The sequence below is a fragment of the Phyllobates terribilis genome, unplaced genomic scaffold (assembly GCF_046119375.1).
Source record: "Phyllobates terribilis strain yellow unplaced genomic scaffold, ASM4611937v1 Scaffold_274__1_contigs__length_2534360, whole genome shotgun sequence".
Lineage (NCBI taxonomy): Eukaryota > Metazoa > Chordata > Amphibia > Anura > Dendrobatidae > Phyllobates > Phyllobates terribilis.
Window position 1 is genome coordinate 42,462 of NW_027363034.1, and position 13,591 is coordinate 56,052.

Consider the following 13,591-nt stretch of genomic DNA (forward strand, 5'->3'; position numbering starts at 1 on the left):
TTCTCCTCCCTTCCAACGGTGTTGAGGCGGGTGGGAACAGCCGGGGGTTGAGGGTACTGTGCTAAAAGAGGTGGAGTTATGCAGATCTAAAACGCGTGGATTGCAGCAGCAGCAAGCCGAAAAGTGCAGGCATGTGAGGGATCTAGAGGTTGACAGCATGTCTTCTTAACGGGAGTCCAGGTGGCCATCTCCACAAATGGACTTTTCAGAATCCTTGGGTGGCACCGTAGTCGGAAACCAATTCTGGTTATCGCTTCTCGGCCTTTTGGCTAAGATCAAGTGTAGTATCTGTTCTTATCAGTTTAATATCTGATACGTCCCCTATCTGGGGACCATATATTAAATGGATTTTTAGAACAGGGAGATGGAAAAAGAGCTTGCTCTGTCCATTCCACGCATTGACCTGGTATTGCAGTATCTCCAGGACCGGTGCACCCCTTCTTTAATGCAGTTTCTAAAATCAGAAAGAATTGAATTCAATGCTTTTTGTTCATTTTGCTTGTTTGTCGGATTTTGGGATGGACTCTTTGGCTTTGCTTTTCTTCTCCTCATTGGATTTTTCATGTTAAAAGTTGCAGAAGCCAGATGACAAGCTCATTTTGGTTCAACTTCAGCAACTGTGCATTGCATTGCCATGTAATGTAATGTAATGCAATGCTATCTATCTAGCTCTCCCTCTATACTTCCTTTTGGATAAACAGACATATTAGGCAAGCATTTTGGAGCTTTCACCTAAATAACTACAGGTGGTGAGATAAGCTGCACAATATAATTGACCTTTCAGTATATTGTTGCACACACACCATCTATTTAGCAAATGCCCTTGTTATCAACAGCAGCCTTTTAAACTCACCTGAGCTAACAGGTATGTGAGCTGGTTACTCTGCTGCGCTTAAAATTTCTTTTTTGGTTTGCTACAATGCCTTTTCTGAAACGTTGTCTCCCTCTGCTGGAACACTGACTTCTTTCATTTAATGCCTGCAGACTATAAAAGAGAAACCAACCCAAAAAGTTTGGTTGATTAGTCTGTGGCATTCTTTTAAACTGTTGCTTATGGCGGTCTCTGTGAGCTTCTCAGTGACATTCAGCCATCCAGGTATCCCGCCTGCAGTAGACGGAATGTGGCAATGGAACGCTGGCTGCGCGTGTCATAATAGGCTCTGAGCCTTTATATACCTGCGCACAGCAGCAGCCACCTTCAGTCTGCTGCTGGACAGCCAGCAGCAGCAGCAGCAGGAGAGGTAATTAATCAGCAACCCTCCTGCTAAGGGTAGACAGCTGCTCGTTCCACCCCCCCCCCTGCCTTAATTGGTTCTCCTCCCTTCCAACGGTGTTGAGGCGGGTGGGAACAGCCGGGGGTTGAGGGTACTGTGCTAAAAGAGGTGGAGTTATGCAGATCTAAAACGCGTGGATTGCAGCAGCAGCAAGCCGAAAAGTGCAGGCATGTGAGGGATCTAGAGGTTGACAGCATGTCTTCTTAACGGGAGTCCAGGTGGCCATCTCCACAAATGGACTTTTCAGAATCCTTGGGTGGCACCGTAGTCGGAAACCAATTCTGGTTATCGCTTCTCGGCCTTTTGGCTAAGATCAAGTGTAGTATCTGTTCTTATCAGTTTAATATCTGATACGTCCCCTATCTGGGGACCATATATTAAATGGATTTTTAGAACAGGGAGATGGAAAAAGAGCTTGCTCTGTCCACTCCACGCATTGACCTGGTATTGCAGTATCTCCAGGACCGGTGCACCTCTTCTTTAATGCAGTTTCTAAAATCAGAAAGAATTGAATTCAATGCTTTTTGTTAATTTTGCTTGTTTGTCGGATTTTGGGATGGACTCTTTGGCTTTGCTTTTCTTCTCCTCATTGGATTTTTCATGTTAAAAGTTGCAGAAGCCAGATGACAAGCTCATTTTGGTTCAACTTCAGCAACTGTGCATTGCATTGCCATGTAATGTAATGTAATGCAATGCTATCTATCTAGCTCTCCCTCTATACTTCCTTTTGGATAAACAGACATATTAGGCAAGCATTTTGGAGCTTTCACCTAAATAACTACAGGTGGTGAGATAAGCTGCACAATATAATTGACCTTTCAGTATATTGTTGCACACACACCATCTATTTAGCAAATGCCCTTGTTATCAACAGCAGCCTTTTAAACTCACCTGAGCTAACAGGTATGTGAGCTGGTTACTCTGCTGCGCTTAAAATTTCTTTTTTGGTTTGCTACAATGCCTTTTCTGAAACGTTGTCTCCCTCTGCTGGAACACTGACTTCTTTCATTTAATGCCTGCAGACTATAAAAGAGAAACCAACCCAAAAAGTTTGGTTGATTAGTCTGTGGCATACTTTTAAACTGTTGCTTATGGCGGTCTCTGTGAGCTTCTCAGTGACATTCAGCCATCCAGGTATCCCGCCTGCAGTAGACGGAATGTGGCAATGGAACGCTGGCTGCGCGTGTCATAATAGGCTCTGAGCCTTTATATACCTGCGCACAGCAGCAGCCACCTTCAGTCTGCTGCTGGACAGCCAGCAGCAGCAGCAGCAGGAGAGGTAATTAATCAGCAACCCTCCTGCTAAGGGTAGACAGCTGCTCGTTCCACCCCCCACCCCCGCCTTAATTGGTTCTCCTCCCTTCCAACGGTGTTGAGGCGGGTGGGAACAGCCGGGGGTTGAGGGTACTGTGCTAAAAGAGGTGGAGTTATGCAGATCTAAAACGCGTGGATTGCAGCAGCAGCAAGCCGAAAAGTGCAGGCATGTGAGGGATCTAGAGGTTGACAGCATGTCTTCTTAACGGGAGTCCAGGTGGCCATCTCCACAAATGGACTTTTCAGAATCCTTGGGTGGCACCGTAGTCGGAAACCAATTCTGGTTATCGCTTCTCGGCCTTTTGGCTAAGATCAAGTGTAGTATCTGTTCTTATCAGTTTAATATCTGATACGTCCCCTATCTGGGGACCATATATTAAATGGATTTTTAGAACAGGGAGATGGAAAAAGAGCTTGCTCTGTCCACTCCACGCATTGACCTGGTATTGCAGTATCTCCAGGACCGGTGCACCCCTTCTTTAATGCAGTTTCTAAAATCAGAAAGAATTGAATTCAATGCTTTTTGTTCATTTTGCTTGTTTGTCGGATTTTGGGATGGACTCTTTGGCTTTGCTTTTCTTCTCCTCATTGGATTTTTCATGTTAAAAGTTGCAGAAGCCAGATGACAAGCTCATTTTGGTTCAACTTCAGCAACTGTGCATTGCATTGCCATGTAATGTAATGTAATGCAATGCTATCTATCTAGCTCTCCTTCTATACTTCCTTTTGGATAAACAGACATATTAGGCAAGCATTTTGGAGCTTTCACCTAAATAACTACAGGTGGTGAGATAAGCTGCACAATATAATTGACCTTTCAGTATATTGTTGCACACACACCATCTATTTAGCAAATGCCCTTGTTATCAACAGCAGCCTTTTAAACTCACCTGAGCTAACAGGTATGTGAGCTGGTTACTCTGCTGCGCTTAAAATTTCTTTTTTGGTTTGCTACAATGCCTTTTCTGAAACGTTGTCTCCCTCTGCTGGAACACTGACTTCTTTCATTTAATGCCTGCAGACTATAAAAGAGAAACCAACCCAAAAAGTTTGGTTGATTAGTCTGTGGCATTCTTTTAAACTGTTGCTTATGGCGGTCTCTGTGAGCTTCTCAGTGACATTCAGCCATCCAGGTATCCCGCCTGCAGTAGACGGAATGTGGCAATGGAACGCTGGCTGCGCGTGTCATAATAGGCTCTGAGCCTTTATATACCTGCGCTCAGCAGCAGCCACCTTCAGTCTGCTGCTGGACAGCCAGCAGCAGCAGCAGCAGGAGAGGTAATTAATCAGCAACCCTCCTGCTAAGGGTAGACAGCTGCTCGTTCCACCCCCCCCCCCCCGCCTTAATTGGTTCTCCTCCCTTCCAACGGTGTTGAGGCGGGTGGGAACAGCCGGGGGTTGAGGGTACTGTGCTAAAAGAGGTGGAGTTATGCAGATCTAAAACGCGTGGATTGCAGCAGCAGCAAGCCGAAAAGTGCAGGCATGTGAGGGATCTAGAGGTTGACAGCATGTCTTCTTAACGGGAGTCCAGGTGGCCATCTCCACAAATGGACTTTTCAGAATCCTTGGGTGGCACCGTAGTCGGAAACCAATTCTGGTTATCGCTTCTCGGCCTTTTGGCTAAGATCAAGTGTAGTATCTGTTCTTATCAGTTTAATATCTGATACGTCCCCTATCTGGGGACCATATATTAAATGGATTTTTAGAACAGGGAGATGGAAAAAGAGCTTGCTCTGTCCATTCCACGCATTGACCTGGTATTGCAGTATCTCCAGGACCGGTGCACCCCTTCTTTAATGCAGTTTCTAAAATCAGAAAGAATTGAATTCAATGCTTTTTGTTCATTTTGCTTGTTTGTCGGATTTTGGGATGGACTCTTTGGCTTTGCTTTTCTTCTCCTCATTGGATTTTTCATGTTAAAAGTTGCAGAAGCCAGATGACAAGCTCATTTTGGTTCAACTTCAGCAACTGTGCATTGCATTGCCATGTAATGTAATGTAATGCAATGCTATCTATCTAGCTCTCCCTCTATACTTCCTTTTGGATAAACAGACATATTAGGCAAGCATTTTGGAGCTTTCACCTAAATAACTACAGGTGGTGAGATAAGCTGCACAATATAATTGACCTTTCAGTATATTGTTGCACACACACCATCTATTTAGCAAATGCCCTTGTTATCAACAGCAGCCTTTTAAACTCACCTGAGCTAACAGGTATGTGAGCTGGTTACTCTGCTGCGCTTAAAATTTCTTTTTTGGTTTGCTACAATGCCTTTTCTGAAACGTTGTCTCCCTCTGCTGGAACACTGACTTCTTTCATTTAATGCCTGCAGACTATAAAAGAGAAACCAACCCAAAAAGTTTGGTTGATTAGTCTGTGGCATTCTTTTAAACTGTTGCTTATGGCGGTCTCTGTGAGCTTCTCAGTGACATTCAGCCATCCAGGTATCCCGCCTGCAGTAGACGGAATGTGGCAATGGAACGCTGGCTGCGCGTGTCATAATAGGCTCTGAGCCTTTATATACCTGCGCACAGCAGCAGCCACCTTCAGTCTGCTGCTGGACAGCCAGCAGCAGCAGCAGCAGGAGAGGGAATTAATCAGCAACCCTCCTGCTAAGGGTAGACAGCTGCTCGTTCCACCCCCCACCCCCGCCTTAATTGGTTCTCCTCCCTTCCAACGGTGTTGAGGCGGGTGGGAACAGCCGGGGGTTGAGGGTACTGTGCTAAAAGAGGTGGAGTTATGCAGATCTAAAACGCGTGGATTGCAGCAGCAGCAAGCCGAAAAGTGCAGGCATGTGAGGGATCTAGAGGTTGACAGCATGTCTTCTTAACGGGAGTCCAGGTGGCCATCTCCACAAATGGACTTTTCAGAATCCTTGGGTGGCACCGTAGTCGGAAACCAATTCTGGTTATCGCTTCTCGGCCTTTTGGCTAAGATCAAGTGTAGTATCTGTTCTTATCAGTTTAATATCTGATACGTCCCCTATCTGGGGACCATATATTAAATGGATTTTTAGAACAGGGAGATGGAAAAAGAGCTTGCTCTGTCCACTCCACGCATTGACCTGGTATTGCAGTATCTCCAGGACCGGTGCACCCCTTCTTTAATGCAGTTTCTAAAATCAGAAAGAATTGAATTCAATGCTTTTTGTTCATTTTGCTTGTTTGTCGGATTTTGGGATGGACTCTTTGGCTTTGCTTTTCTTCTCCTCATTGGATTTTTCATGTTAAAAGTTGCAGAAGCCAGATGACAAGCTCATTTTGGTTCAACTTCAGCAACTGTGCATTGCATTGCCATGTAATGTAATGTAATGCAATGCTATCTATCTAGCTCTCCTTCTATACTTCCTTTTGGATAAACAGACATATTAGGCAAGCATTTTGGAGCTTTCACCTAAATAACTACAGGTGGTGAGATAAGCTGCACAATATAATTGACCTTTCAGTATATTGTTGCACACACACCATCTATTTAGCAAATGCCCTTGTTATCAACAGCAGCCTTTTAAACTCACCTGAGCTAACAGGTATGTGAGCTGGTTACTCTGCTGCGCTTAAAATTTCTTTTTTGGTTTGCTACAATGCCTTTTCTGAAACGTTGTCTCCCTCTGCTGGAACACTGACTTCTTTCATTTAATGCCTGCAGACTATAAAAGAGAAACCAACCCAAAAAGTTTGGTTGATTAGTCTGTGGCATTCTTTTAAACTGTTGCTTATGGCGGTCTCTGTGAGCTTCTCAGTGACATTCAGCCATCCAGGTATCCCGCCTGCAGTAGACGGAATGTGGCAATGGAACGCTGGCTGCGCGTGTCATAATAGGCTCTGAGCCTTTATATACCTGCGCTCAGCAGCAGCCACCTTCAGTCTGCTGCTGGACAGCCAGCAGCAGCAGCAGCAGGAGAGGTAATTAATCAGCAACCCTCCTGCTAAGGGTAGACAGCTGCTCGTTCCACCCCCCCCCCCCCCGCCTTAATTGGTTCTCCTCCCTTCCAACGGTGTTGAGGCGGGTGGGAACAGCCGGGGGTTGAGGGTACTGTGCTAAAAGAGGTGGAGTTATGCAGATCTAAAACGCGTGGATTGCAGCAGCAGCAAGCCGAAAAGTGCAGGCATGTGAGGGATCTAGAGGTTGACAGCATGTCTTCTTAACGGGAGTCCAGGTGGCCATCTCCACAAATCGACTTTTCAGAATCCTTGGGTGGCACCGTAGTCGGAAACCAATTCTGGTTATCGCTTCTCGGCCTTTTGGCTAAGATCAAGTGTAGTATCTGTTCTTATCAGTTTAATATCTGATACGTCCCCTATCTGGGGACCATATATTAAATGGATTTTTAGAACAGGGAGATGGAAAAAGAGCTTGCTCTGTCCACTCCACGCATTGACCTGGTATTGCAGTATCTCCAGGACCGGTGCACCCCTTCTTTAATGCAGTTTCTAAAATCAGAAAGAATTGAATTCAATGCTTTTTGTTCATTTTGCTTGTTTGTCGGATTTTGGGATGGACTCTTTGGCTTTGCTTTTCTTCTCCTCATTGGATTTTTCATGTTAAAAGTTGCAGAAGCCAGATGACAAGCTCATTTTGGTTCAACTTCAGCAACTGTGCATTGCATTGCCATGTAATGTAATGTAATGCAATGCTATCTATCTAGCTCTCCCTCTATACTTCCTTTTGGATAAACAGACATATTAGGCAAGCATTTTGGAGCTTTCACCTAAATAACTACAGGTGGTGAGATAAGCTGCACAATATAATTGACCTTTCAGTATATTGTTGCACACACACCATCTATTTAGCAAATGCCCTTGTTATCAACAGCAGCCTTTTAAACTCACCTGAGCTAACAGGTATGTGAGCTGGTTACTCTGCTGCGCTTAAAATTTCTTTTTTGGTTTGCTACAATGCCTTTTCTGAAACGTTGTCTCCCTCTGCTGGAACACTGACTTCTTTCATTTAATGCCTGCAGACTATAAAAGAGAAACCAACCCAAAAAGTTTGGTTGATTAGTCTGTGGCATTCTTTTAAACTGTTGCTTATGGCGGTCTCTGTGAGCTTCTCAGTGACATTCAGCCATCCAGGTATCCCGCCTGCAGTAGACGGAATGTGGCAATGGAACGCTGGCTGCGCGTGTCATAATAGGCTCTGAGCCTTTATATACCTGCGCACAGCAGCAGCCACCTTCAGTCTGCTGCTGGACAGCCAGCAGCAGCAGCAGCAGGAGAGGTAATTAATCAGCAACCCTCCTGCTAAGGGTAGACAGCTGCTCGTTCCACCCCCCCCCCCCCCGCCTTAATTGGTTCTCCTCCTTCCAACGGTGTTGAGGCGGGTGGGAACAGCCGGGTTGAGGGTACTGTGCTAAAAGAGGTGGAGTTATGCAGATCTAAAACGCGTGGATTGCAGCAGCAGCAAGCCGAAAAGTGCAGGCATGTGAGGGATCTAGAGGTTGACAGCATGTCTTCTTAACGGAGTCCAGGTGGCCATCTCACAAATGGACTTTTCAGAATCCTTGGGTGGCACCGTAGTCGGAAACCAATTCTGGTTATCGCTTCTCGGCCTTTTGGCTAAGATCAAGTGTAGTATCTGTTCTTATCAGTTTAATATCTGATACGTCCCTATCTGGGACCATATATTAAATGGATTTTTAGAACAGGGAGATGGAAAAAGAGCTTGCTCTGTCCACTCCACGCATTGACCTGGTATTGCAGTATCTCCAGGACCGGTGCACCCCTTCTTTAATGCAGTTTCTAAAATCAGAAAGAATTGAATTCAATGCTTTTTGTTCATTTTGCTTGTTTGTCGGATTTTGGGATGGACTCTTTGGCTTTGCTTTCTTCTCCTCATTGGATTTTTCATGTAAAAGTTGCAGAAGCCAGATGACAAGCTCATTTTGGTTCAACTTCAGCAACTGTGCATTGCATTGCCATGTAATGTAATGTAATGCAATGCTATCTATCTAGCTCTCCCTCTATACTTCCTTTGGATAAACAGACATATTAGGCAGCATTTTGGAGCTTTCACCTAAATAACTACAGGTGGTGAGATAAGCTGCACAATATAATTGACCTTTCAGTATATTGTTGCACACACACCATCTATTTAGCAAATGCCCTTGTTATCAACAGCAGCCTTTTAAACTCACCTGAGCTAACAGGTATGTGAGCTGGTTACTCTGCTGCGCTTAAATTTCTTTTTGGTTTGCTACAATGCCTTTTCTGAAACGTTGTCTCCCTCTGCTGGAACACTGACTTCTTTCATTTAATGCCTGCAGACTATAAAAGAGAAACCAACCCAAAAAGTTTGGTTGATTAGTCTGTGGCATTCTTTTAAACTGTTGCTTATGGCGGTCTCTGTGAGCTTCTCAGTGACATTCAGCCATCCAGGTATCCCGCCTGCAGTAGACGGAATGTGGCAATGGAACGCTGGCCTGCGCGTGTCATAATAGGCTCTGAGCCTTTATATACCTGCGCACAGCAGCAGCCACCTTCAGTCTGCTGCTGGACAGCCAGCAGCAGCAGCAGCAGGAGAGGTAATTAATCAGCAACCCTCCTGCTAAGGGTAGACAGCTGCTCGTTCCCCCCCCCCCCCGCCTTAGTTGGTTCTCCTCCCTTCCAACGGTGTTGAGGCGGGTGGGAACATCCGGGGTTGAGGGTACTGTGCTAAAAGAGGTGGAGTTATGCAGATCTAAAACGCGTGGATTGCAGCAGCAGCAAGCCGAAAAGTGGCAGGCATGTGAGGGATCTAGAGGTTGACAGCATGTCTTCTTAACGGGAGTCCCAGGTGGCCATCTCCACAAATGGACTTTTCATAATCCTTGGGTGGCACCGTAGTCGGAAACCAATTCTGGTTATCGCTTCTCGGCCTTTTGGCTAAGATCAAGTGTAGTATCTGTTCTTATCAGTTTAATATCTGATACGTCCCCTATCTGGGGACCATATATTAAATGGATTTTTAGAACAGGGAGATGGAAAAAAGAGCTTGCTCTGTCACTCCACGCATTGACCTGGTATTGCAGTATCTCCAGGACCGGTGCACCCCTTCTTTAATGCAGTTTCTAAAATCAGAAAGAATTGAATCAATGCTTTTTGTTCATTTTGCTTGTTTGTCGGATTTTGGGATGGACTCTTTGGCTTTGCTTTTCTTCTCCTCATTGCATTTTTCATGTTAAAAGTTGCAGAAGCCAGATGACAAGCTCATTTTGGTTCAACTTCAGCAACTGTGCATTGCATTGCCATGTAATGTAATGTAATGCAATGCTATCTATCTAGCTCTCCCTCTATACTTCCTTTGGATAAACAGACATATTAGGCAAGCATTTTGGAGCTTTCACCTAAATAACTACAGGTGGTGAGATAAGCTGCACAATATAATTGACCTTTCAGTATATTGTTGCACACACACCATCTATTTAGCAAATGCCCTTGTTATCAACAGCAGCCTTTTAAAACTCACCTGAGCTAACAGGTATGTGAGCTGGTTACTCTGCTGCGCTTAAAATTTCTTTTTGGTTTGCTACAATGCCTTTTCTGAACGTTGTCTCCCTCTGCTGGAACACTGACTTCTTTCATTAATGCATGCAGACTATATAAAGAGAAACCAACCCAAAAAGTTTGGTTGATTAGTCTGTGGCATTCTTTTAAACTGTTGCTTATGGCGGTCTCTGTGAGCTTCTCAGTGACATTCAGCCATCAGGTATCCCGCCTGCAGTAGACGGAATGTGGCAATGGAACGCTGGCTGCGCGTGTCATAATAGGCTCTGAGCCTTTATATACCTGCGCACAGCAGCAGCCACCTTCAGTCTGCTGCTGGACAGCCAGCAGCAGCAGCAGCAGAGAGGTAATTAATCAGCAACCCTCCTGCTAAGGGTAGACAGCTGCTCGTTCCACCCCCCCCGCCTTAATTGGTTCTCCTCCCTTCCAATGGTGTTGAGGCGGGTGGGAACAGCCGGGGGTTGAGGGTACTGTGCTAAAAGAGGTGGAGAAAGTGCAGGCATGTGAGGGATCTAGAGGTTGACAGCATGTCTTCTTAACGGGAGTCCAGGTGGCCATCTCCACAAATGGACTTTTCAGAATCCTTGGGTGGCACCGTAGTCGCAAACCAATTCTGGTTATCGCTTCTCGGCCTTTTGGCTAAGATCAAGTGTAGTATCTGTTCTTATCAGTTTAATATCTGATACGTCCCCTATCTGGGGACCATATATTAAATGGATTTTTAGAACAGGGAGATGGAAAAAGAGCTTGCTCTGTCCACTCCACGCATTGACCTGGTATTGCAGTATCTCCAGGACCGGTGCACCCCTTCTTTAATGCAGTTTCTAAAATCAGAAAGAATTGAATTCAATGCTTTTTGTTCATTTTGCTTGTTTGTCGGATTTTGGGATGGACTCTTTGGCTTTGCTTTTCTTCTCCTCATTGGATTTTTCATGTTAAAAGTTGCAGAAGCCAGATTACAAGCTCATTTTGGTTCAACTTCAGCAACTGTGCATTGCATTGCCATGTAATGTAATGTAATGCAATGCTATCTATCTAGCTCTCCCTCTATACTTCCTTTTGGATAAACAGACATATTAGGCAAGCATTTTGGAGCTTTCACCTAAATAACTACAGGTGGTGAGATAAGCTGCACAATATAATTGACCTTTCAGTATATTGTTGCACACACACCATCTATTTAGCAAATGCCCTTGTTATCAACAGCAGCCTTTTAAACTCACCTGAGCTAACAGGTATGTGAGCTGGTTACTCTGCTGCGCTTAAAATTTCTTTTTTGGTTTGCTACAATGCCTTTTCTGAAACGTTGTCTCCCTCTGCTGGAACACTGACTTCTTTCATTTAATGCCTGCAGACTATAAAAGAGAAACCAACCCAAAAAGTTTGGTTGATTAGTCTGTGGCATTCTTTTAAACTGTTGCTTATGGCGGTCTCTGTGAGCTTCTCAGTGACATTCAGCCATCCAGGTATCCCGCCTGCAGTAGACGGAATGTGGCAATGGAACGCTGGCTGCGCGTGTCATAATAGGCTCTGAGCCTTTATATACCTGCGCACAGCAGCAGCCACCTTCAGTCTGCTGCTGGACAGCCAGCAGCAGCAGCAGCAGGAGAGGTACTTAATCAGCAACCCTCCTGCTAAGGGTAGACGGCTGCTCGTTCCACCCCCCCCCCCGCCTTAATTGGTTCTCCTCCCTTCCAACGGTGTTGAGGCGGGTGGGAACAGCCGGGGGTTGAGGGTACTGTGCTAAAAGAGGTGGAGTTATGCAGATCTAAAACGCGTGGATTGCAGCAGCAGCAAGCCGAAAAGTGCAGGCATGTGAGGGATCTAGAGGTTGACAGCATGTCTTCTTAACGGGAGTCCAGGTGGCCATCTCCACAAATGGACTTTTCAGAATCCTTGGGTGGCACCGTAGTCGGAAACCAATTCTGGTTATCGCTTCTCGGCCTTTTGGCTAAGATCAAGTGTAGTATCTGTTCTTATCAGTTTAATATCTGATACGTCCCCTATCTGGGGACCATATATTAAATGGATTTTTAGAACAGGGAGATGGAAAAAGAGCTTGCTCTGTCCATTCCACGCATTGACCTGGTATTGCAGTATCTCCAGGACCGGTGCACCCCTTCTTTAATGCAGTTTCTAAAATCAGAAAGAATTGAATTCAATGCTTTTTGTTCATTTTGCTTGTTTGTCGGATTTTGGGATGGACTCTTTGGCTTTGCTTTTCTTCTCCTCATTGGATTTTTCATGTTAAAAGTTGCAGAAGCCAGATGACAAGCTCATTTTGGTTCAACTTCAGCAACTGTGCATTGCATTGCCATGTAATGTAATGTAATGCAATGCTATCTATCTAGCTCTCCCTCTATACTTCCTTTTGGATAAACAGACATATTAGGCAAGCATTTTGGAGCTTTCACCTAAATAACTACAGGTGGTGAGATAAGCTGCACAATATAATTGACCTTTCAGTATATTGTTGCACACACACCATCTATTTAGCAAATGCCCTTGTTATCAACAGCAGCCTTTTAAACTCACCTGAGCTAACAGGTATGTGAGCTGGTTACTCTGCTGCGCTTAAAATTTCTATTTTGGTTTGCTACAATGCCTTTTCTGAAACGTTGTCTCCCTCTGCTGGAACACTGACTTCTTTCATTTAATGCATGCAGACTATAAAAGAGAAACCAACCCAAAAAGTTTGGTTGATTAGTCTGTGGCATTCTTTTAAACTGTTGCTTATGGCGGTCTCTGTGAGCTTCTCAGTGACATTCAGCCATCCAGGTATCCCGCCTGCAGTAGACGGAATGTGGCAATGGAACGCTGGCTGCGCGTGTCATAATAGGCTCTGAGCCTTTATATACCTGCGCACAGCAGCAGCCACCTTCAGTCTGCTGCTGGACAGCCAGCAGCAGCAGCAGCAGGAGAGGTAATTAATCAGCAACCCTCCTGCTAAGGGTAGACAGCTGCTCGTTCCACCTCCCCCCCCGCCTTAATTGGTTCTCCTCCCTTCCAACGGTGTTGAGGCGGGTGGGAACAGCCGGGGGTTGAGGGTACTGTGCTAAAAGAGGTGGAGTTATGCAGATCTAAAACGCGTGGATTGCAGCAGCAGCAAGCCGAAAAGTGCAGGCATGTGAGGGATCTAGAGGTTAACAGCATGTCTTCTTAACGGGAGTCCAGGTGGCCATCTCCACAAATGGACTTTTCAGAATCCTTGGGTGGCACCGTAGTCGGAAACCAATTCTGGTTATCGCTTCTCGGCCTTTTGGCTAAGATCAAGTGTAGTATCTGTTCTTATCAGTTTAATATCTGATACGTCCCCTATCTGGGGACCATATATTAAATGGATTTTTAGAACAGGGAGATGGAAAAAGAGCTTGCTCTGTCCACTCCACGCATTGACCTGGTATTGCAGTATCTCCAGGACCGGTGCACCCCTTCTTTAATGCAGTTTCTAAAATCAGAAAGAATTGAATTCAATGCTTTTTGTTCATTTTGCTTGTTTGTCGGATTTTGGGATGGACT

General features: G+C 45.1%; 11 non-coding genes across 11 annotated transcripts; all 11 read left to right on the forward strand.

Moving 5' to 3' along the window:
- Nucleotides 1-249: 249 nt before the first annotated feature.
- On the forward strand, nucleotides 250-440 carry LOC141219487 (U2 spliceosomal RNA). Its single transcript, XR_012287960.1, has one exon. It is a non-coding gene; the product is annotated as a U2 spliceosomal RNA (small nuclear RNA).
- A 1,121-nt stretch (nucleotides 441-1,561) lies between these two features.
- LOC141219480 (U2 spliceosomal RNA) lies at nucleotides 1,562-1,752 on the forward strand. Its single transcript, XR_012287953.1, has one exon. It is a non-coding gene; the product is annotated as a U2 spliceosomal RNA (small nuclear RNA).
- A 1,122-nt stretch (nucleotides 1,753-2,874) lies between these two features.
- LOC141219538 (U2 spliceosomal RNA) lies at nucleotides 2,875-3,065 on the forward strand. Its single transcript, XR_012288002.1, has one exon. It is a non-coding gene; the product is annotated as a U2 spliceosomal RNA (small nuclear RNA).
- A 1,123-nt stretch (nucleotides 3,066-4,188) lies between these two features.
- LOC141219488 (U2 spliceosomal RNA) lies at nucleotides 4,189-4,379 on the forward strand. Its single transcript, XR_012287961.1, has one exon. It is a non-coding gene; the product is annotated as a U2 spliceosomal RNA (small nuclear RNA).
- Nucleotides 4,380-5,501: 1,122 nt separating this feature from the next.
- LOC141219539 (U2 spliceosomal RNA) lies at nucleotides 5,502-5,692 on the forward strand. The gene has a single exon (XR_012288003.1). It is a non-coding gene; the product is annotated as a U2 spliceosomal RNA (small nuclear RNA).
- Nucleotides 5,693-6,816: 1,124 nt separating this feature from the next.
- LOC141219541 (U2 spliceosomal RNA) lies at nucleotides 6,817-7,007 on the forward strand. The gene has a single exon (XR_012288004.1). It is a non-coding gene; the product is annotated as a U2 spliceosomal RNA (small nuclear RNA).
- Nucleotides 7,008-8,126: 1,119 nt separating this feature from the next.
- Nucleotides 8,127-8,315, forward strand: LOC141219509 (U2 spliceosomal RNA). The gene has a single exon (XR_012287982.1). It is a non-coding gene; the product is annotated as a U2 spliceosomal RNA (small nuclear RNA).
- Nucleotides 8,316-9,431: 1,116 nt separating this feature from the next.
- On the forward strand, nucleotides 9,432-9,622 carry LOC141219508 (U2 spliceosomal RNA). Its single transcript, XR_012287981.1, has one exon. It is a non-coding gene; the product is annotated as a U2 spliceosomal RNA (small nuclear RNA).
- Nucleotides 9,623-10,691: 1,069 nt separating this feature from the next.
- Nucleotides 10,692-10,882, forward strand: LOC141219542 (U2 spliceosomal RNA). Its single transcript, XR_012288005.1, has one exon. It is a non-coding gene; the product is annotated as a U2 spliceosomal RNA (small nuclear RNA).
- A 1,121-nt stretch (nucleotides 10,883-12,003) lies between these two features.
- On the forward strand, nucleotides 12,004-12,194 carry LOC141219490 (U2 spliceosomal RNA). Its single transcript, XR_012287963.1, has one exon. It is a non-coding gene; the product is annotated as a U2 spliceosomal RNA (small nuclear RNA).
- A 1,121-nt stretch (nucleotides 12,195-13,315) lies between these two features.
- LOC141219544 (U2 spliceosomal RNA) lies at nucleotides 13,316-13,506 on the forward strand. Its single transcript, XR_012288007.1, has one exon. It is a non-coding gene; the product is annotated as a U2 spliceosomal RNA (small nuclear RNA).
- Nucleotides 13,507-13,591: the final 85 nt, after the last annotated feature.